The sequence below is a fragment of the Tachysurus fulvidraco genome, chromosome 25, assembly GCF_022655615.1.
Source record: "Tachysurus fulvidraco isolate hzauxx_2018 chromosome 25, HZAU_PFXX_2.0, whole genome shotgun sequence".
Classification (NCBI taxonomy): domain Eukaryota; kingdom Metazoa; phylum Chordata; class Actinopteri; order Siluriformes; family Bagridae; genus Tachysurus; species Tachysurus fulvidraco.
Window position 1 is genome coordinate 16,573,598 of NC_062542.1, and position 25,000 is coordinate 16,598,597.

Here is a 25,000-nt window from a genome sequence, read left to right on the forward strand (position 1 = left end):
GTTTTCCTGAGCATCTCCTGTAACGCACACACACACACACACACACACACACACACACACACACACACACACACACACACACACACACACACACACACACACACACACACACACACACACACACGCACACACAGGCACACACACGCACACACACGCACACACACACACACACACACACTGACCAGGTAATTAAATAGTGAAGTGCCTGGCAGGCGGACGGCGCGGGCTTTAGCCCAAACGAGATGTCCCACAGCTCTCACTGCCGCCTCCGCTGATTTGTTTGTTTCATAAAGCGCAGATGATTGTGATCTCCACACGCAGCCGTTCAGGAATAAACGAGGAAAAATGAAGCTGAAGAAAAGCCGAGCTGCGGCTGATAAAAACACCAGCGAGGCGTCTGACAGCCGACACCAAGGACATGCGATCACTTCAACTCAACTGTCCTTTTCACTCAAACACATAAAAAAAAAACATCTGCATCGTTGCTGAAGACAACGTGTGTGTGTGTGTGTGTGTGTGTGTGTGTGTGTGTGTGTGTGTGTGTGTGTGTGTGTGTGTGTGTGTGTAATATTCATCTCTGTATGAGTGTGTTTAGTGTGTACAGTTTGAGTGTGTGTGTCAACACGTCAAAAAAAAACATCTGCATTGTTGCTGAAGACAACGTGTGTGTGTGTGTGTGTGTGTGTGTGTGTGTGTGTGTGTGTGTGTGTGTGTGTGTAATATTATTCATCTCTGTATGAGTGTGTTTAGTGTGTACAGTTTGAGTGTGTCAACACGTCAAAAAAAACATCTGCATCGTTGCTGAGACAACGTGTGTGTGTGTGTGTGTGTGTGTGTGTGTGTGTGTGTGTGTGTGTGTGTGTGTGTGTGTGTGTGACAAAGACAGAAAACAAGAAATCACAAACAAAACACACCTGAACACTTCAGGAAAATGTTCAGGAAAATACTAACACCTAATAAATTTAACTAACTAACTAACTAACTAACCATCCTGTTTTTGTCCTGTTCTTTCTTTAATCTTTTTTTTTGCTTATTTCCTCTTTATTTTAGTTCTTTCTTTCTTTCTTTCTTTCTTTCTTTCTTTCTTTCTTTCTTTCTTTCTTTCTTTCTTTCTTTCTATTAACTTTTTTTTTATTGCTACCTGTTTCCTTCTATTTTCTCTTCTCTCCTCAGCATCTTCTCTCCATCTCGTCATGTCAGAGCTGCCGCTTTATTAAGAAGCGTGTGTACTATTGAAACAGCTCTTTCCTTTCCTTTTTATTTATTTATTTATTCTATTTTTTATAATTTTTTTTATACAGAAGGAGAGTAATATGCATAATTCAGGATTTAATATCTGACATTAGGTGAAAGTAAATTGGAGCCATCAATCAGTCAGGAACTCGTATCGGCTGGACGTTAGAGCTGAATATTAACAAGCCGAGCAGTCAGCCGGGATCCCAGCAGCAAACTAGAGGCTTGATGGTTTTTATAAATGACGGCAATTATTTTTGGATTTTAATCAAGGAAAATATTTTTTCTATTACCTGTGTAATATTTATCGAGTTCCATGTTGATTCCTGACCCGTGGCTCATGCTGTAATTGATCTTAGTCAAATACGAGGTGGGAAAAAAGTCAGCGTTGTGATTTTTATGAATATTACAAATGCTCAGTGGTGACGAGGTCCGATCTGAATAACCGTCCGTGTCTAAACACTGTTATGGTTTGTGTCATGAAACGCTTCTGTTGTTAGTTTCTCTGAGTAAAGAGATTGTTAAGTGGACAAAATTACACTTGATTAGACGACAGATTAGAGTGTAATGTACTGTAGAGTAATGTACTGTAGTGTAGTATAGTGTAGTGTAATATAGTGTAGTATAGTATAGTGTAATATAGTGTAGTATAGTGTAGTGTAATATAGTGTAGTGTAGTATAGTATAGTATAGTATAGTATAGTATAGTGCAGTATAGTATAGTAGTATAGTGTAGTATAGTGTGGTGTAGTATAGTATAGTGTGATGTAGTGTAGTATAGTGTGGTGTAGTATAGTGTAGTGTAGTACAATGTGGTGTAGTATAGTATAGTGTATTGTAGTATAGTGTGGTGTAGTATAGTGTAGTATAGTATATTGTGGTGTAGTGTAGTATAGTGTAGTATAGTGTAGTATAGTATAGTATAGTGTAGTGTATTGTAGCGTAGTGTAGTATAATGTAGTGTAGTATAATGTGGTGTAGTATAATGTGGTGTAGTGTAGTGTAGTGTATTGTAGTGTAGTGTAGTGTACTGTATTGTACTGTAGTGTAGTGTAGTGTAGTGTAGTGTAGTGTAGTGTAGTATAGTGTAGTATAGTGTAGTATAGTGTAGTATAGTGTATTGTAGTATAGTGTAGTGTAGTATAGTGTACTGTATTGTAGTGTAGTGTAGTGTAGTGTAGTGTAGTATAGTGTAGTGTAGTGTATTGTACTGTAGTGTAGTATAGTGTAGTGTAGTGTATTGTAGTATAGTGTAGTATAGTGTAGTGTAGTGTAGTGTAGTATAGTGTAGTGTAGTGTATTGTACTGTAGTGTAGTATAGTGTAGTGTAGTGTAGTATAGTGTAGTATAGTGTACTGTAGTGTAGTGTAGTGTAGTATAGTGTAGTGTAGTGTATTGTACTGTAGTGTAGTATAGTGTAGTGTAGTGTATTGTACTGTAGTATAGTGTAGTGTAGTGTAGTATAGTGTAGTGTAGTGTATTGTACTGTAGTGTAGTATAGTGTAGTGTAGTGTAGTGTATTGTAGTATAGTGTAGTATAGTGTAGTGTAGTGTATTGTACTGTAGTGTAGTGTAGTGTAGTATAGTGTAGTGTAGTGTAGTGTAGTGTATTGTACTGTAGTGTAGTGTAGTGTAGTGTAGTATAGTGTAGTGTAGTGTATTGTACTGTAGTGTAGTATAGTGTAGTGTAGTGTATTGTACTGTAGTACAGTGTAGTGTAGTGTAGTATAGTGTAGTGTAGTGTATTGTACTGTAGTGTAGTATAGTGTAGTGTAGTGTAGTGTATTGTAGTATAGTGTAGTATAGTGTAGTGTATTGTAGTATAGTGTAGTATAGTGTAGTGTAGTGTAGTGTAGTATAGTGTAGTGTAGTGTATTGTACTGTAGTGTAGTATAGTGTAGTGTAGTGTAGTATAGTGTAGTATAGTGTAGTGTAGTGTAGTGTAGTGTAGTATAGTGTAGTGTAGTGTATTGTACTGTAGTGTAGTATAGTGTAGTGTAGTGTATTGTACTGTAGTACAGTGTAGTGTAGTGTAGTATAGTGTAGTGTAGTGTAGTATAGTGTAGTGTAGTGTAGTATAGTGTAGTGTAGTGTATTGTAGTGTAGTGTAGTGTAGTGTAGTATAGTGTAGTGTAGTGTATTGTAGTGTAGTATAGTGTAGTGTAGTGTATTGTAGTGTAGTGTAGTGTAGTGTAGTGTAGTGTAGTATAGTGTAGTGTATTGTAGTGTAGTATAGTGTAGTGTAGTGTAGTGTAGTATAGTGTAGTGTAGTGTAGTATAGTGTAGTGTAGTGTATTGTAGTGTAGTATAGTGTAGTGTAGTGTATTGTAGTGTAGTATAGTGTAGTGTAGTGTATTGTAGTGTAGTGTAGTGTAGTGTAGTATTCTATAGGTATCAGTGTATATTAATAAGCCCCTGGTGTGTGATGTTTGTAGCTGCGATTCAGGATTTTGTCAAATTGACAGCAGTTCAGTTTCAGTGTATAATAACTTTCCGTTCTTTAGCCTGAAGTCATTAAAATATGAAGAAATTTAAAAGAAAATGGCTGCATGTGTTCATTAGAAGCTCCAAATTTTATGCCCAAGATTTGGACAGAGGATTAACTTCAGCCATCTGTTGTTGATTAAAAAGCAAACGCCTCCACCTTTGTTCCTGCCAGATGATGCAGGAGTCTTGTCCATACGACAGACGGAAAACCTCTTACTTCAGGAAGCTCTCGTTCGGGACACTTTTCATTTTCACTCTGAACTTGTACAGCAGGAATGTCCACCTTACTTATAGAGTTCATCTATAGCACAGGGATAGAACCTGGAATCAGAATAAATCAGTTCAGTTATCATGCAAAGCCATCATCTGATTATCAAAGACATCTAAGGGCAGGAGAATCTCTCTCTCTCTCTCTCTCTCTCTCTCTCTCTCTCTCTCTCTCTCTCTCTCTCTCTCTCTCTCTCTCTCTCCATCTCCCTCTCTCTATCTCTCTCTCTCTCTCCCTCTCTCTCTCTGTGTCTCTCTGTGTGTGTGTCTCTCTCTGTCTCTGTCTGTCTCTCTCTCTCTCTCTCTCTCTCTCTCTCTCTCTCTCTCTCTCTCTCACACACACACACACACACACACACACACACACACTCACTTACTCTCGTCTCTTTTACATGATGTATCAGAAGTTCAGTGAATATTTTATATATTTTTTAAATTAGATGATATGTTAATATTTTAGCACTTATGATTAAATAGGATTCATAAGTTCAAGCTCCTCTTTATGATTCTTTAAAGTGATTAAAGCTGGCAGGAAAAAAAATTCTCACGGTTCAGTTACAGCACTAAATGTTTCCTTGTTTTATTTATTTATTTATTTATTTATTTATTTATTTATTTATTTATTTATTGGAATTTTCATTCATGTTAATGTACTCCGTATCTCACTGAACGGAATCAGTGACAACGTCGAATCAGTGACAAATGAAGAAGAGTCTTTGGTTGTCCATCTGGCAGAACCCTGAAAAGTTCTATGTGGAACTCTACAACAGACTGGTTCTCTATCAGAAAGAGCTCCAAGAATTCTGGATCGTCAGTAACGCTTATTATTGATTATTGGCAGGATTTCAGATAGTTTATAGCTTTAGACTCTTCTTTAGAGAACTGCGGTCCTATAAGAGTAATTTAACACTGGAGACTCCTTCCTTAAATATGAATAAATTTAACATTTAGTCCCCATTTTACTATAGAGTCAGTCATTGCTATGGAAACAATTACGCAATGGAATAAAAACAATGGAAAATGATAGGCTTACTGTTATAAACCTTCTGACCAATCAGGTGTGAGAATTCAGCAGCTATATAAATACAGGAATATTTTACACAGCACATGATACCAGATCCATTATAAATACCTGCTTAACCAAACACTAATCACAAATAATTTATTTATTAAATCTAAGTTTGTGTTGGTTCTGGAATGTTGCTACGTTGCAGGAGAAGTTTTGAGATAGATGACAAAAAAAGGGAAAAGATAGCGAGAATAAGTATAAAAAAAAGCAGAGCGATATAAAGAGAGAGCAGGGAGCGAGCGTTTGACAGGCGTGTCAGGGCCTGGTTCAGCAGAGCTGCTCTGAAGGGCTCCTGCAGAACAAAGGAGGAGGAGGAGGAGATGCTCCAGTGCTCCTAGGGAGGGACAGCGGACACGGATCAGAGCCGAACCTTCTCCTCCTCGCAGCTACGCTCAGGACTCATGAGAAAGAGGAAGAAGGAAGATGTCTGGAACATGACCCGGTGTCACTTTTATGGGGATGTGTTCACTGACAGGATGAGGAACGTCTGGTGTAACTGCGAGGGCACTGCAGGGGGCAGATCTGACACTCCAGCTCGACTGCTGCCTGTGGACATTCAGCCAAATGCTTCACCTAGTCATGATTCTTACATTTGGAAGGAGGAGTGAACAGAAATGAAGACTTATTTTTTTGTCCAGACAGTCCCTGTAGTCTTGTACTAAGTTTCATGAACTGTTTTTTTTTTCGTCTTGAAAAGCCTTGTGTGTTGTGTATAAATCTTGTGTACTGTGTACATGGCATGTGACTTCTCCAAAATCTAGAGAGGAAGTTCATAATACACAATATAGTATAGTAGGGTACATGATATTGTTCAGATTACACTGATCCATATACTGTAAGAAAACTCTATAAGTGTAGTGTAGTGTATTGTGGTATAGTGTTGTAATGTATAGTGTAGTATGGTGTTGTATAGTATAGTGTAGTATGGTGTTGTATAGTATAGTGTAGTATGGTGTTGTATAGTATAGTGTAGTATGGTGTTGTATAGTATAGTGTAGTATAGTGTAGTATGGTGTTGTATAGTATAGTGTAGTATGGTGTTGTATAGTATAGTGTAGTATGGTGTTGTATAGTATAGTGTAGTATGGTGTTGTATAGTATAGTGTAGTATAGTGTAGTATGGTGTTGTATAGTATAGTGTAGTATGGTGTTGTATAGTATAGTGTAGTATAGTGTAGTATGGTGTTGTATAGTATAGTGTAGTATAGTGTTGTATAGTATAGTGTAGTATGGTGTTGTATAGTATAGTGTAGTATGGTGTTGTATAGTATAGTGTAGTATAGTGTTGTATAGTATAGTGTAGTATGGTGTTGTATAGTATAGTGTAGTATAGTGTTGTATAGTATAGTGTAGTATGGTGTTGTATAGTATAGTGTAGTATGGTGTTGTATAGTATGGTGTTGTATAGTATAGTGTAGTATGGTGTTGTATAGTATAGTGTAGTATAGTGTAGTATGGTGTTGTATAGTATAGTGTAGTATAGTGTTGTATAGTATAGTGTAGTATGGTGTTGTATAGTATAGTGTAGTATGGTGTTGTATAGTATGGTGTTGTATAGTATAGTGTAGTATAGTGTTGTATAGTATAGTGTAGTATGGTGTTGTATAGTATAGTGTAGTATAGTGTTGTATAGTATAGTGTAGTATGGTGTTGTATAGTATAGTGTAGTATGGTGTTGTATAGTATAGTGTAGTATGGTGTATAGTGTTGTATAGTATAGTGTAGTATTGTGTAGTATGGTATAGTGTAGTATAGTGTAGTATAGTGTTGTATGGTATAGTGTAGTATAGTGTAATATAGTGTAGTATAGTGTTGTATAGTAAAGTGTAGTATAGTGTTGTATAGTATAGTGTAGTATGGTGTTGTATAGTGTAGTATAGTGTTGTATAGTATAGTGTAGTATGGTGTTGTATAGTATAGTGTAGTATAGTGTAGTATGGTATAGTGTAGTATAGTGTTGTATGGTATAGTGTAGTATGGTGTTGTATAGTATAGTGTAGTATAGTGTTGTATAGTGTAGTATAGTGTTGTATAGTATAGTGTAGTATGGTGTTGTATAGTATAGTGTAGTATAGTGTTGTATAGTGTAGTATAGTGTTGTATAGTATAGTGTAGTATGGTGTTGTATAGTATAGTGTAGTATAGTGTTGTATAGTATAGTGTAGTATGGTGTTGTATAGTATAGTATAGTGTAGTATAGTGTTGTGTAGTATAGTGTAGTATAGTGTTGTATAGTATAGTGTAGTATGGTGTTGTATAGTATAGTGTAGTATAGTGTTGTATAGTGTAGTATAGTGTTGTATAGTATAGTGTAGTATGGTGTTGTATAGTATAGTGTAGTATAGTGTTGTATAGTATAGTGTAGTATGGTGTTGTATAGTGTAGTATAGTGTTGTATAGTATAGTGTAGTATGGTGTTGTATAGTATAGTGTAGTATGGTGTTGTATAGTGTAGTATAGTGTTGTATAGTATAGTGTAGTATGGTGTTGTATAGTGTAGTATAGTGTTGTATAGTATAGTGTAGTATGGTGTTGTATAGTATAGTGTAGTATGGTGTTGTATAGTGTAGTATAGTGTTGTATAGTATAGTGTAGTATGGTGTTGTATAGTATAGTGTAGTATAGTGTAGTATAGTGTAGTATAATGTAGTATAGTGTTGTATAGTATAGTGTAGTATGGTGTTGTGTAGTGTAGTATAGTGTTGTATAGTATAGTGTAGTATGGTGTTGTAAAGTGTAGTATAGTATAGTGTTGTATAGTGTTGTATAGTATAGTGTGGTATGGTGTTGTATAGTGTAGTATAGTATAGTGTAGTATAGTGTTGTATAGTATAGTGTGGTATGGTGTTGTATAGTGTAGTATAGTGTATAGTGTAGTATGGTGTTGTAAAGTGTAGTATAGTATAGTGTAGTATAGTGTTGTATAGTATAGTGTGGTATGGTGTTGTATAGTGTAGTATAGTGTAGTGTGGTGTTGTATAGTGTTGTATAGTGTATAGTGTAGTATAGTGTTGTATAGTGTAGTATGGTGTTGTATAGTGTATAGTAAGATCTCACAGCTATAAACACTCTTTCCTTCACCTCTTTATTCTTTTTTCTGTAAGTTAATAAGACAAAAATGTTCCTGAAAAAAACACAAAAGAAGAGACTCCTCTGTCCTGAAGATGATGAAAGTTCCAGCTTCACCTATGGTTGTTCTAAAGCAGTGGTCCCCAACCTTTTTTCCACCGCAGACCGGTCAATGTTTGATCATTTTACCGCGGCCCGCTGGGGGTGGGGTTGGGGGATGGCGGATATACAATTACAATATACAATTCCAATATACAATTAATTGTAAATAATTTTTATTTCATTGTATTTAAACATGCCTTTTTAACTCACTACAACACTAAATCAATGAGAACCCTGAGCTTGTTTCTTTGCAACGAGACGGTTCCATCTGGGGTGATAGGAGACAATGACACCCGAAGTGTGTCGCTTATGTCCAGTTTATTCCGTTGTTTTGTTTCGGTTGCCGTCACTGCAGAAATCCCCGCTTCACACAGATAGCATGTCGGAAATGGCGATAGGGATGTAAGTGCTGTGGTGACAATCTCAGGGTATTCCGCCATGACTTTAATCCAGAACACCGGCAGAGTTTCTAACTTTCTAACGACGTCTGTTTCATGCTCATTTTTGCTAATTTGTGGGTTAAATTTGAGCAAACACAATATACACGTACACCAAGCACTGTTAAACATGACAAAGTACCGGTGAACAGAGAGAAGAGCGATACACACCTTCTCTCTCCACCAAAGCTACAACACCACTGCCGCTCGCAGCCGCTCAGCTCCAGACGTCACCTAAACCCGGCCCGATATCATGATATTTTGCGCATGCATGGTATCGGTGCAGCTTTAGGTGACGTCTCTCAGCTCCCAGTTAACCTCTCGTCTATGGAAAGTCGCACAAACCCGAGAGAAATACACCACAGTAAATAAAATGGGAATAATTTAATGTTCCTTGGGCGGCCCGGTACCATTTGGTCCACGGACCAGTAGACGGAAGACTGATCATTGTGTCTTTTGTATGCACCCACCGCCATGTTTCTTGTCATCTATATAAAAATCGAACATTGAAGTTTTTCACAGAAGATTTACTGTAGCTGGTTCCTGGCACTCTTTTCACATCTGTGGCTTTTTTCTGACTTTGGTACAATTTGTAAAGTGTGAAATATGGTTTTGGGTCAAGAAAAGTCCAAAGATTTGCATTCAGGTCCTCTTGAAAATGAAGGTCTTGCAGAGTCCATCAAGTGTGTTGTAACAGACAAGGTGTTACCTATTTCTTTTATTGTGTTATTTTGTTAGCTGCATGCAGGGTTGTAGTACCTCTGGGAGCCGCTTGGGGGCGCTAGTGCCTGGAGGTAACCAGCATATAAGCTGAGCTACCATGGAAGTAAATTTGTTTGGTAGAGGGAAGCTACTTTCTACTCAAGCTACCTTCGTTTGTCTAAACTCCTTATTGAGAACTTTGAGTTTCTGCTCCATTGTAAGTATGGATTGTCGTTATTCCTCCTGTTTTGTTTGTTAAAAAAAGTCACTTATGTTAGTTATTTGCTTTCTTTCTAGAAACCTTTCTTTCATTACTTTTCTTTTCTTGGGTCACTGGTGTCTCTTCACGACGTTCAACACGAGAACACGTAAATACCGCTTAGAGGCCTTGAAGCCCAATTTAAAAGCAAGCTGGAAGACCACAAAAGACTTGGGGCACATTTATATAAGCACTTGCAGATAAAAAATAAAATTGTTGTAACTCCTCATTTGTTTTGTGAAGGTGTGAATCAGTACAGGTCAAATTTCTGAACCCCTCAGAGTACATCCAAAACAAAGGAGGTGTTTACAGTGTTTAGGTCTTTACTTAGCGATATCTACATGATCATCTGTTCCATCTGAATTGAAATGCGCTGCATGCCTTTTATTCTGTCCGTGTCCGATCCCGTTCCTGCTCTCTCCTGGTTTTTAACGCTCTGGCTTTAAATGCTCTGCATTCTTCTACATTCTTGCTTCCTTACATTCTTTTCAGTATTTTTTTTTTTTGTTTACTCGGGCGTTCGGCGGTGTGATTCTCCAAATACTTGGTTCGCTCCTCTAGACATGAGCTTTGTCAGAGCTTCAGGGCTTTCATGTCTTATCTGTGCTGCAGAAATGAAATGTCGAGCCTCGACGCCACCGATACACTGCTTTACAAAGGCAAAAAGTAATTACATGTTAGACTTTGGCTGGGAACAAAAGGGGTCTGCTGGGTGTAAGATCAGTGTACAGAGACGTTTCATGTTGCCAGATCTGTTGTTTGGTCTCTGGAGAAGCAACAAGGTGGTCCTAGTTTTACTTTTGCTCACTTCATCTTTAAGGCTGACTGCAGTATGTCTCTCTCTCTCTCTCTCTCTCTCTCTCTCTCTCTCTCTCTCTCTCTCTCTCTCTGTCTCTATGCTTTCAGAGCTAGGTATAAAGCTCTGTTCTCCAACGTCAGCTGCCCTTGTTCAGCTTGGCTTGGTTTGCTTATTTATCCCTGCATTGTTGTGAGGCGGCGATCGGCTGGCTCCTTGCCGCATTAACTCAGGGGTGGAACTGACATGCGGCGTGGGATGGAGAGCGATGTTTGCCAGACCTTCTTCTCCGATTCGCTGCTCTGACATGTGCAATCTGTAGGGAAATCACTCCATCCTATTCTCCTATTTCTCTCTACTACTCTGCTTACCCGGCCCCTTCAGGGGTTTTCCGTGACAAAGACAATGAGGCTATGGCTGCGTCAGACGAGACGCCGACAAGATCTCCTCAGTGCCCGAGGAACATTGGCCACAAAGATGGTAAACTACCGTAGACGATGCTGCAGCTTAAGCCTTGTTAAATTTCTGCTCTGATGTGGCATCACACATCCACAGAGGAACTCCCCAAAACCCAGCTTGCCAATAAAACCTGTAGTACTACAGCGCATTAGAATTTTTCATTCTGACATTGCTGTTGGAGTCCTGCTGCGCTTCTACCGGTGTAACAAGTCCTGCGAGGAGTGTCGACCATGCGGACCGATCGTTGCATCTGTCATGTGCACCCGTCACCGTGTTTCTCAATGTATATCATTATGTCGCTTTGTAGAAGCCAACATTCTGTTTTCCTATTTAAGCTTGGACAAAAATTTATCAATAGTAACTCCTCCTAGAGCTTTCGAGCCGCATGAACCAAATTCGGATATGTTGTAGATGCTGGTCTGAAGTTTGTTGCTATTACTTTTCTAAGCAATCCGAGTACCGGTACTTCCGGTACCGGGTCTCAAATGCCCCTTTTCCACCGAGGCAGTTCGAGTGCTGGTTCAGAGCCAGAGCCTAATTTAGAACCAGTTCTTTCTGTTTCGACCGCCAAAGCACCGGGTCCAAACCAGGAAAAGTGGTTCTTAAGTAGCACCAAAACGTTGCTGGTCTAGACTTAAGAACCGCTTGCGTCAGGGGCTGTGGGCGGGGCTACTGTTAGCGCGTTTGATAATGTACCTTAAGTATACTAATGTTTAATACACTTTTACTTTACCGCGATATGATACATTATCAGCACACATGATAGTAGGTAGCTACATGCTAAGGCTAACTTTTTTCTGTATTAATGATAAAATAACGTTATGTACTTTATCGATCACAACCTCCGTTTATACAGATTACATCACGTCACGTGAAAATCAAAAATTAGCACAACATAGACAAGTGACCTATCAAAACAATCAGCCCGATGTGGGGAACTTCCTTAGGAGTTTTTGGATGACGTCACGTGCTCGTCTCCGCTTACCTCCAAATGTTTTGGCAACCTGGCTTTCTGTCCAATTGCCTCCAAAAGCAACACTGACTTTACTGTATGTCCACTTACCTCCAAAAAGCACCATCCGTTGCGAATACTTGCATCGTCAAAGCCAACATCAAAGTTTGTCACGACGGACTTTACAATTACAGTTAAATAATGCGGCCAGTTTATTCACCGTAATTAATTGTTATGGAATTAAACAATTGAGCCACAGCTTAGAAGGAATTCTTTGAAAACTTTGACAAACAAATCCCATTGAAAACGTTCTAAAGAGAACCGATTTGTATATAAAACGGAAGTTATTCGGAATAATCCATACATTCATGGATGTCTGATTCGACTCTTCAGATTTGACCCCTTCATGGTCTGGTCCTCATATAACAAACAAATCACTTGTTGACTCCGGAGTCGTCATTTGTATTTATTTATGCATCCCGGAGTGTGAAGTGCAGGCGTGGTGTCTGGCTTGTCAGATAATAAGTTAGCGTGATAAACAGTGCATTACATTTTAATGAGGCTACAGGGGAACTCGGCTTTGCATACTGACATGGTGAAGGATTGAACTCTGCACTTTTGCAATAACAAGTTTTTTCTGCAGCAGAATTTTTTTTTCTTTTGTTAATATGCAAACCTGATGACTCTCACAAAAAAACTAGATTTTGTAGTGTTACATACATGTCTTCTTCTTATAGCATTATTATGATGATTATTATTGTTATTTGATGATGATGATGATGATGGTGATTAGTGATGTCATCTTAAATGTACGGTATTTACAATTATTTGTTAGGCTTTCATAGAAAGATTCTCTTAGTCTCACCACGTCAAAGTGATTATTCCCTTATTACACTACGTCTTGAAGTGTTTTAATTCACTTATGCTCAGTCCCTCCCGGAATTCACTATCATTTCATTTCATTCATTTAAATAGCAAAAAAAAACTCAAATTCTATTGAAGTAAAAAAAAAAAAAAGAAAGAACAGCAGCGAAATTAGACATTTTTCACACCACATTCACAAAAAAATCCTCAGAAACCAGGTAGGGACTGAAAACATCAGTATATTCATTCATTCATTCATTCATTCATTCATTCATTTCCTACCGCTTATCCGAACTTCTCGGGTCACGGGGAGCCTGTGCCTATCTCAGGCGTCATCGGGCATCGAGGCAGGATACACCCTGGACAGAGTGCCAACCCATCACAGGGCACACACACTCTCATTCACACACACACTCACACACTACGGACAATTTTCCAGAGATGCCAATCAACCTACCATGCATGTCTTTGGACCGGGGGAGGAAACCGGAGTACCCGGAGGAAACCCCCGAGGCACGGGGAGAACATGCAAACTCCACACACATGAGGCGGAGGCGGGAATCGAACCCCCGACCCTGGAGGTGTGAGGCGAACGTGCTAACCAGTAAGCCACCGTGCGCCCCACAGCAGTATATAATATGTGAAAATTACAATTGATTTATTTTATTAAACGATGACGCACGATAAGTTCGGTCTTTTAGCACGACTGTTAGACTCTTTCCTTTTGAACGTTCACGTCTCTTTACAACAAACTCAATGTTGAGCATTTTACAGAAACATTCAAGAAAACGCAGATCATCGTGAACCGGCGACGTCATGAGCCGTACCGGTACAGAAAAAAAGAAATCGACACGTTCCGACCGATCGGAAGCGAGAATCGCGTGTGAAAGAACGAAACGATCGATACTTTTTCATGGTCGTTATTTTTTTATTGACTGTTGTTGTAGTCCTGGGTTTTATTTTCGTTTTCTGTGTTTACCTGTGCTCGATAAAAGGGTGATGAAGATCTGAAGAAAAGTGCACTCCATGTGTTTACTAGCCGAAGGGCAATACGACATGTTCCAGACACAACAATTACCACAAAATGTTTGTCTGTTTAATACCAGCTTCGGCCTCTTTAAAGACGGTCTGGCTTTAAATTGGACAAAAAAAAAAAACACCCTGTTCTTTAAGCTAGACTTATCTCACCGTTTCCAGTATCTTCTCCAGATTGTTTGCTCATGTAGACTGAATTTATTTCTTTCGGAAGATTACACACAACCTTCAGCCTTCGGGTCTCTTCGTCGTCCCTCGGTCGTCGGACCTCTCGGTTAAATCACGCGTCCGAGGAGAGACGGCTTTCTCCTGATTGATTTCCGATCCCGGGGTTTAAACAGATGAATGTGCTTGATAAAAGCGAGCTAGACGTGAACGCTCTCTTTCACTGGTGTGTGCGTTTACACGACACTTATAGCCACTTTACCTTTACAAGCACATGTCCCTGAGGGAGAAATGAGCTGTGTGTTATAGCAGCTATCACAGAAAAGGTCATGGGGAAGGAAATGAGATCGTGTATCGCAGTGTATCGCAGGGATATTTAAAGCAGTGTACGTGTGTCTATATGATCTGTATCACGATGGTGGACAGAGGTTACAGATAACCTTCGGTCTCAGACGATACCTGGTTAGTGTAAAAAAAAAAAATGATTAGAGATGGAATGATGTCACTGTCTCTTCTCCTGATACCGAGACCAGAGATGCAATATTTTTTCTCGGAAAAAATCCAGAGCGGTGGGGGCATCGTGGCTTAGTGGTTAGGACGTTCACCTCCAGGGTTGGGGGTTCGATCCCCGCCTCCGCCTTGTGTGTGTGGAGTTTGCGTGTTCTCCCCGTGCCTCGGGGGTTTCCTCCGGGTACTCCGGTTTCCTCCCCCGGTCCAAAGACATGCATGGTAGGTTGATTGGCATCTCTGGAAAATTGTCTGTAGTGTGTGAGTGAATGAGAGTGTGTGTGCGCCCTGTGATGGGTTGGCACTCCGTCCAGGGTTTATCCTGCCTCGATGCCCGATGACGCCTGAGATAGGCACAGGCTCCCCGTGACCCGAGAAGTTCAGATAAGCGGTAGAAGATGAATGAATGAATTAAAGATCCAGAGTGCGAAACACAACAAGCGAATGCGAGTGTTTTTATAAATTCTGTTTGATTCTTTGAATCGAATTTTTAAAAAAGATTTCCTGATTTTGAGGGAAAATTCCTTTGTGATCCTGATGATGTTCAGGAAAACTGAGCGGTAATAAATATCATGGAGCTCAGATTCTCACATCAAGCCTCGATCCTGAGCGACTCGGATTATTTCCTGGTCTGTTTGTAATCCGTCGAAACTCCGACCGGAGCCAGAGATGTTGAATTAGTGCTGAGAATTCTGCTGTGTGTGGAAAGGCTGCAGGGGGGAGTTCTATCATGAAGAGAAGATGAAGCTGGATAAACACCTTGGAAATTGCACTGTAAGTAGGTATAATTAGATTTTTGTGAAAGCTTGGTGGAGGCCCACCATCTTGCGAGATGAGGTAAGTCATCTTTATTAAGGGAGGCACTAAGTTGGCAGGCTGGGCCGCTTCAGCCCACGAGCGTGATAAAAAGCGGTGCGAAAATGTCCTGCATGACCATTTGTCATGGTCTGTGTGTTTACGTCGAGGGAGCGCCGCTAATGCCTTCGTTATTATGTGGAGTTTGCTTCTAATCGATACAGATGCTCTACTGCTTTTATCAATCATCATTTTCAAAGTCTGACACTTGCTCGTCTACTTTCGGGTGTAATAAACACGGTTTTATGAGGGAGGTGGAGAAGGAAAAAGGAAGACGGGAAGGAAGACGGACGGAGGCTCGGGAGACATTTAAATGATGGTCAGCTCAGCTTTATTAGCTCGATGCAGTGCTGCTCTAATGGCTTATTTATACTCGCTGATTTAACCGCAGTTATCCATAAACATGTGGCAGATGTGTGACGAGACGTACATTAACATCACAGGAATTATGCCTTTCATATAAAAGAGCTTCTGAAGCTCAGGTACTAACTCACCTGTAATTAGTCTCCTTTAATAGCTCACCTGTAATAACTCCTCTATAATAACTCACCTTTTATAACTTTCCATGTACTATCTCCTCTGTAATAACACATTATTAAATAACTCACCTTTAATAACTGACCTGTAATAATACATATGCAATAACTCATCTATAATAACTGACCTGTAATAACACATATGTAATAACATCTATAATAACTGACCTGTAATATCATATGTAATAACTCCTCTGTAATAACTCACCTTTAATAACTGACCTGTAATAAAACATATGTAATAACTCATCTATAATAACTGACCTGTAATGACACATATGTAATAAAATCTATAATAACTGACCTGTAATATCATATGTAATAACTCATCTATACTAACTGACCTGTAATATCATATGTAATAACTCATCTATAATAACTGACTGTAATAACACATATGTAATAACTCATCTATAATAACTGACCTGTAATAGCACATATGTAATAACTCATCTATAATAACTGACCTGTAATAACACATATGTAATAACTCATCTATAATAACTGACCTGTAATGACACATATGTAATAACATCTATAATAACTGACCTGTAATATCATATGTAATAACTCATCTATACTAACTGACCTGTAATATCATATGTAATAACTCATCTATAATAACTGACTGTAATAACACATATGTAATAACTCATCTATAATAACTGACCTGTAATAGCACATATGTAATAACTCATCTATAATAACTGACCTGTAATATCATATGTAATAACTCACCTTTAATAACTGACCTGTAATATCATATGTAATAACTCATCTATAATAACTGACCTGACATAACACATATGTAATAACTCATCTATAATAACTGACCTGTAATATCATATGTAATAACTCATCTATAATAACTGACCTGTAATATCATATGTAATAACTCATCTATAATAACTGACTTGAAATAACACATATGTAATAACTCATCTATAATAACTGACCTGTAATAACACATATGTAATAACTCATCTATAATAACTGACCTGTAATATCATATGTAATAACTCATCTATAACAACTGACTGTAATAACACATATGTAATAACTCATCTATAATAACTGACCTGTAATAACACATATGTAATAACTCATTTATAATAACTGACCTGTAATATCATATGTAATAACTCACCTTTAATAACTGACCTGTAATATCATATGTAATAACTCATCTATAATAACTGACCTGTAATAACACATATGTAATAACTCATCTATAATAACTGACCTGTAATATCACATGAAATAACTCATCTATAATAACAAAAAAAATGTTTGTAATCATTAATACTGTATCTCGTCGCTGTCAGCCGGAATCCGGCGTATCTCCAAAACCATTATTTTTCAGGACATAAAAAAAACGCCGTATCTTCTCTGCGATGCACGGGGTTTAGTCCACGTTGCAGTTTATTGTCTTGCACTAAATCCCTGTCCTCGGACGAGCATTAGAACTAGCAGGGGTCAAGATTTTTTGTCTTTGAGCCCAGTGTTTTGAAGACATTTACCTCAGAAGACGTGTTGATTCGTTGCGACTCTTAATCTCGAGGAGAAACATGCCGCTAAGCTCTCCCGCAGAGTGAAGAAGAGGCGGACAGTTGAAGCGTCCGATGGAGTTAATTAAGGTGAAAGCGAAAGGTAAATAAGAACAGCGCCAACATACGCAGATTTCAAGTCTATTCTAAAAACGTATCTTTTTGACGTGACCTACGGCTAAGTGCGGTGACCCAGACTCAGAACTCGTTCTCTGCATTTAACCCATCCAAAGTGCACACACACACACAGCAGTGAACACACACACACCGTGAACACGCACCCGGAGCAGTGGGCTTGACTTAAGAGATTTGCGCTCAAGCTATTTTCAAGACTTTAGATTGGTTAATAACTTGTAAAAATAACAGACCCACGTGGGGACCGACCGATAGCATCGATATGTGAAAAAATATGTAATTGACAAAATTTGGATGTAGGAGGTTTCCGCCCGAGAGTTTATATAGTTTTTATACTTTTAGGTGAGTTTCATTTGACTCATAGGCTTCATAACGATGTTCATCGCCGCGAACGTCTCTTCAAAGCCAAAGCTAGAAACAGAAGGTGATTCATTTACCCTAAAAGCTGCTGCTACCTTCATGAGTTCAGTTGTGTTGCTCATCTCAGTGTGACTCTAGTGATTTTTAAGCTCACTCCATCTCTACCAGAACAGGATAAGTTCCAGAACCAGTCCGGTTCCTCTCGAGGTTCCTTCTTGGTGTCATCTCTGAGCTCATATATCAGAGCTCGCTTCTGTCAGCTGGTGCCTTCATTAGGAATCGTGATCCGCACCATGATTCCGGTGAAGATGCTTTGTCTGTTGTTAGAAGCGCTTTACAAATAAAATGTAATGAATCTCCTTGCAGGTTGAGTCATGCCAGTTCCAGATCAACCTGCTGAATCTGAGAACGCCTCTACTGGAGACCGAACCGAATCCGAGGCCGCTTCAGCCATCCTGGCGTCAGTTAAAGAGCAGGTAGGAACCCAGCACTTCTCATCGGCGGCGTGTCGACGTCTGCGCTCGGGTGGTCGAGGCCTCGGGGGTCACGCAGGAGATCTGAACGCGTTTGTCATTTTAATATCAGTGTCAGGGTTTTGTCTCCTGAGGCACAGAGGAATTAAAAGGGTAACGAGGAAGGGCAAGAGACACAACTCTTCGAGCTCTCTACAAAGCACTGAGTTTTTTTTTTAATTAGGAGATGATAAAAGGAACTCTTAGAGTATATCGTTCTTTCTTTCTGATGATGATAATATACTGAGATTAATGTGGAATGGTGGGGGCACGGTGGCTTAGTGGTTAGCACGTTCGCCTCACGCCTCCAGGGTCGGGGGTTCGATTCCCACCTCCGCCTTGTGTGTGTGTGGAGTTTGCATGTTCTCCCCGTGCCTCGGGGGTTTCCTCCGGGTACTCCGGTTTCCTCCCCCGGTCCAAAGACATGCATGGTAGGTTGATTGGCATCTCTGGAAAATTGTCCGTAGTGTGTGTGTGTGTGAGTGAATGAGAGTGTGTGTGTGCCCTGTGATGGGTTGGCACTCCGTCCAGGGTGTATCCTGCCTCGATGCCCGATGACGCCTGAGATAGGCACAGGCTCCCCGTGACCCGAGAAGTTCGGATAAGCGGTAGAAGATGAATAATCTGGAATGAATTAACAAGGAGAGAAGGACCGATGGAAGTGTTCGAGATCCAGCTATAAACAGTGCGGTGACGGAGAACATCAAGCTCGTACTGTTAGGAAAACAAAGATAAACTCTTGAATGTGTTTGGATTCATGGACTACTTGCTGATGTTCAGTAGTCGTGGATGTCAGGAACATGCAGAGAAACTTCCCGTGTTTGTCGGAAATGCTTTCATACTCAGTAAAACCAGATCCAGAGAAATGGTTTCATCCGAGGCTGAGAAAAGTATGTAATTATTTTCATTTCTTTAACGGAACATTATTATGTTAACGTCACTTTGTACGACGTCTAGAAGAGACATTTTATTTGAGCTCCTTCTTTCACAGTTACGAGCTGAAATCCGAAGCATCGCGGTTCGATCCCGCTCACTTAGCTTAATGCTAGTTTAGTTTCGGACATTTTGAGCGCTGTGATAGACAATATACACACGAGAGCCAAAATATTTGCTCCGTTTATTTACTTAATTAATTACTAAATCGTTTCTTTACTACTTCTGATTATCTGAGTTGCTTGATAAAAAAAATAACTACTTCCTGTAGAACTACTTGTTAGCGAATTTATGAGTTTAGACTATTATCAGCGAGAGGAAGCAAAAAAAAAAGCATACAAAGCAACTAAATCTGGTGAATTAGCATTCTTAGAAATTAGAGTTTTTTTTCATCTATCTATCTATCTATCTATCTATCTATCTATCTATCTATCTATCTATCTATCTATCTATCTATCTATCTCTCTCTCTTTGTTTCTCTCTTTCTCTCTCTCCCTCTCTTTCTCTCTCTCTCTCTCTCTCTCTTTTGCTCTCTCTCTCTTTCTCTCTCTCTTTCTCTCTCTCTTTCTCTCTCTTTCTTTCTTTCTTTCTTTCTTTCTTTCTTTCTTTCTTTCTTTCTTTCTCTCTCTCTCTTTCTCTCTCTCTCTCTCTCTCTCTCTCTCTCTCTCTCTCTCTCTTTCTTTCTTTCTTTTTTCTTTCTTTCTCTCTTTCTTTCTTTCTTTCTTTCTTTCTTTCTCTCTTTCTTTCTCTATCACTGATGGTTTATATCGGCAGGCACTTATTTCCAGGGATTTCAGAACAGAGTAACAGATATTGCATCATCAGGTAGGCGTGGCCTATTTGATAATCTAACCCTAACCATAACCGTAGTTTTTGGTTGTTTATTTGTTTATTTATTTTCTAAAATAAATTTACCCGTCTGACTGTTTTGTTTTTCGTAATATGCTGGTTTTTTTTGAAAGAAGGCGTTTTTTCAAGACCTTCGGAAACACGCCCACTTTACGTCATGGTAACGAAACCCCTGGGATTTAGTGTCTGCCATTTTCATGTCTTTTCAAACCACAAGAGGGCTCCACGTGGTACATACAACATGCTACGATAAGGGACATAATTCTTTTTGACCATTCAATCATAACACAGTGTGCTTTTTTGTATAATTTTTCTAAAAATACGACGTGGCCCCCTGGTGGTCCGGAGGCCCCATTGGGCGGTTTCTGACAGTACGTTAATCCAGACGTGTTTCTAGACGCTACGGAGGTATTTTTACATCCTGAATATTATCGGAACGATCGGTAAATGTATAAAGACGGCCCCGTTTACGGACACGGGCTTCGGAAGGCCATGCTGTCAGTTTTAGGTTCAGAGACTTCACAGATTTTAACATCGGCTTGTCCTTCGCTATAGACGATACACAGATTTAACATTTCACTCCTTTCATACACTGGATCTATTTAGCAGTTGTGTTTGGTATTTTTTGTGTAGTAAAAATGAATATTCACACGACCTCTAACCTTTAATCAGCTACAACGTTCGCCTCATTTCTCGTTTTAATCTCCGCCAACCTGTTTTTATTGAAGAACGACACCGAGTCGCTAAACATCGCGTCTTCACTTCCTTCACAACGCCAGCTGCCGGTTTTATTCCACTGAATATGAAGCTTTTCTCTGTGTGACTCTCTCAAAGATATATTTATCCAGTCGGACAGCTGAGTCTGCAGCTTTATAAAGGACGAGCGTTAAAAACAGACGCAGCTGATGCTGCATCTCCGTACGAGCGCCGAGATTTGATTAACGCAGCTGCGCGCGTTATATTCAACAGCGCATTTCAGTTTTTGTTCAGAACCTTAGCGATCGTTAGCCGAAACGTGCAGAGGTTAATGAGGGATTGCTGGCGTAATTTCTGAGTTTTCTTTTATGGCTCAGAGGTAAAATAAATGAGAGAGACGGAACAGGATGAAACAGAATATTGAATATTTAACATTTCACATCCATTAATGCGGACGGATGGGTCTCGTCTCCCGCGCGCTCGATTCAGACTGGCATTTAAGCTTCCATGCACATATTAACGGTACGGAAGAAATAAAAAGTTCATCATCGATGTATTAAAGTTAAACTTGCAGCAGTTATCAGTAACTCCACATGTAAAGAGAATTTCTTTTAAAACTTCTAAAGTACAATAAACATTTTCATGCAAAGTGAGATTTGTTCTGAAATATAAGAACATTTAAGGTAAGTGACGTGACGTACGGATAAGTTTGGTGACCCGGACTCCGAACTCGTTCTCTGCATTTAACTCATCCGAAGTGAACACACACACACAGCAGTGAACACACACACACACAGCAGTGAACACACACACACACAGCAGTGAACACACACACACAGCAGTGAACACACACACACACATGTGAACACACACACACACACGTGAACACACACACACACACGTGAACGAACACACACACACACACACACACAGCAGTGAACACACACACAGCAGTGCACACACACACACAGCAGTGAACACACACACACCGTGAACACACACACAGCAGTGAACACACACACACACACACACACACACAGCAGTGAACACACGCAGTGGGCAGTCATTTATGCTGCAGCGCCCAGGGAGCAGTTGGGGAGGTTTGGTTCCTTGCTCAAGGGCACCTCAGTCGTGGTATTGCCGGCCGGAGACTCGAACCCACAACCTTAGGGTAAGGAATCAAACTGTCTAACCATTAGGCCACAACTTTCCAGTTTTTGCATATCCCAGGCCATCGAGGCCGTCACCCTGGAGCAGGTGAGGTTAAGAACCCCGACCTTCTGATTAGGAACCCAGCGCCTTGACCGCCGGACCATCACGTCCTAACACATTTCACTCCAGTGATCAGTTCACAGATATCAGTTTGTTTCCAGTCGTACGAACGTGTCGTCATTCTTATCGTTCCTTATGATATTTTGTGTTATTTTGTGTAGGCGATGAAGCGACATTTTATCCAGATAAACAAATCCTCCCAAAAAGAATCAGTTAAACACACACGGAGATTTATAGAGTCGTTCTGTCGCTTCCGTTAAAGGCCGAGTTTAAGTCTTCGGTTCTAAATTAAAAGCATTAATCATTAATTACAAAACTATTTATGAATTCTTTTTTTTTATTTTCTTCTACTTTTTATTCATTTGTAAACAGAACCATAGCTGCATTGTACGTGAAACCCAGGCTTGGTTTCAGCTCATGCTCTACCTGCACCAGCGGCTCAGTTCTGTGGAGAAAACATCTTTGATTTACAGCCTACGCTTTGTTTCATCTGACAACTCAGTCACGTCCCCCCCCCCCCCAACGTTTCCATCGTTCACTTGTTAAATGTGAAATTCTTGTTCCCTAGCCTCCACAGAAAACGGAATCGATGGAGCGCGACAAAAAGAAAAGGCTTCGTCCTTGATTTAAGCAGCAGTCATTTCTTTTCATTTTTAAAAAAAAAATATATAATCCACCTCTTTTTAATCACCGAAACATCTCATTATTATTTGGTAAGTGTGTCTTTATTAACAGGATGAAAGCGAAGCTTCTCTCGACTCTCGTTTACTTTTATTATAGAAAGACTTTTATATTTTAGATTTGTGTTCAGCCTTCACGAGGCCTGTGGTGTTGATGATGTTTTTCATCATAAGCACTACAATCAGAACGGTGCCTCAGATGCTCTGCTCTCCAGACACCAGGCAGAAGGTTGGACATGAGCAAGTTTATAAAAAAAAACCACTCAGACTTAGACGTGAAGACGTGAGACTGAACATGTTTGTGCTCAGGAGATAAGTTCTGACTCTCTGACCAAACGTTCTTCAACATTTTCATCAGTTCTTCTGATCTTCTGAGTTAAATTTCAATTATTTTCTCGATGATAAAAGACTTTTATTTGTTATTTGCACATTTTTGCCTCCACTGTTACCATCGTGACCATGACCATCGTCATCATCATGAACATCATCATCTTCTTAATCATCATCAGTGCCATCATCATCACAATGACCATCATTATAATCATAATCATCATCATCATCATCATCACAATGACCATCATCATAATCAGTACCATAATCATCATCACCGCCATCATCATCAATGCCAACAGCATCACCATGACCATCATTATAATCATCATAAAATAAATAAATAAATAAATGACTAAATAAAATAAAAAAATAATCATAATCATCATCACCGCCATCATCATCACAATGACCATCATCATAATCAGTACCATAATCATTATCACCATCATCATCATCATTATCATAATCATCATCAACGGCATCATCACCACAATGACCATCATCATCATCATCACCATGACCATCATCATAATCAGTATCATAATCATTATCACCATCATCATCATCATCATCATCATCATCCTCATCATCACCATGACCATCATCATCATCATAACCGTGACCATCATCATAATCAGTATCATAATCATTATTACTATCATCATCATCACCATGACCATCATCATCATCATCATCATCATAACCGTGACCATCATCATAATCAGTATCATAATCATTATCACCATCATCATCATCACCATCATCATCATCACCATGGCCATCATTATCATCTTCAAGATGGTCATCGTCATAATCATCATCATCATCACCGCCATTGTCATCATCATCACTATATGAACCAGCTTCAGAGAGTTTCTCTTGAACATCCTGAGACCCTGTTTTATTTTTCTGTGGATTATTCCTGCTTCCTGCTTCCTGCTTCCTGCTTCCTGCTCGGTGCATGTTGCGTGTTTCCTCGGGGTACGAGTGAACTCTCAGTGGCATCAGGCTGGAGCTCTGTGGTCAGGGAGTTTTATAAATATGAATAAAGATGCAGACTGAAAGGTTATAAATATTGATGGGATGCAGATGGCAGGTTCCCTGTTGTCCTGCTCGTGTTTGTGCTTTGAAGTCGTCTACAGTGACAAGTCCAACCAGAGGGACGTACAGACGGGTGTCAGGGGGCGGAGCCACAGGACGGAAATATCACATCACCAGTCTCGTACATGCTGTTTATGTAGCACCATATTTACCTTTGTTTACAGTTTACACTGAAGAAAAAAAAAGATTCTATCTATCTATCTATCTATCTATCTATCTATCTATCTATCTATCTATCTATCTATCTATCTATCTATCTATCTATCTATCTATACCATGCAAATATATATTTACAGCTAATATTTTAACGTTCTCCCAGTTGGCAATAAAAAATACTAATAATAACAGACTGAAAATAAAGACTGGAACGTCTACGGAACAGGTGTCAAGGCGTGTAGCTGTGTGTATTGTTGTGTAGCTGTGTGTATCGTTGTGTAGCTGTGTGTATTGTTGTGTAGCTGTGTGTATCGTTGTGTAGCTGTGTGTATCGTTGTGTAGCTGTGTGTATCGTTGTGTAGCTGTGTGTATTGTTGTGTAGCTGTGTGTATTGTTGTGTAGCTGTGTGTATTGTTGTGTAGCTGTGTGTATTGTTGTGTAGCTGTGTGTATCGTTGTGTAGCTGTGTGTATTGTTTTGTAGCTGTGTGTATTGTTGTGTAGCTGTGTGTATCGTTGTGTAGCTGTGTGTATTGTTGTGTAGCTGTGTGTATCGTTGTGTAGCTGTGTGTATCGTTGTGTAGCTGTGTGTATTGTTGTGTAGCTGTGTGTATCGTTTTGTAGCTGTGTGTAT

At 39.5% G+C, this 25,000-nt stretch overlaps 1 long non-coding RNA gene across 1 annotated transcript in view; it reads left to right on the top strand.

Moving 5' to 3' along the window:
* Window positions 1-25,000, top strand: part of LOC125140200 — an 86,168-nt gene that overhangs the window by 13,936 nt on the left and 47,232 nt on the right. The window contains exon 2 of the long non-coding RNA XR_007139440.1: window positions 18,203-18,312. This is a non-coding gene — a long non-coding RNA (uncharacterized LOC125140200). The remainder of the gene's footprint in view (window positions 1-18,202; window positions 18,313-25,000) is intronic.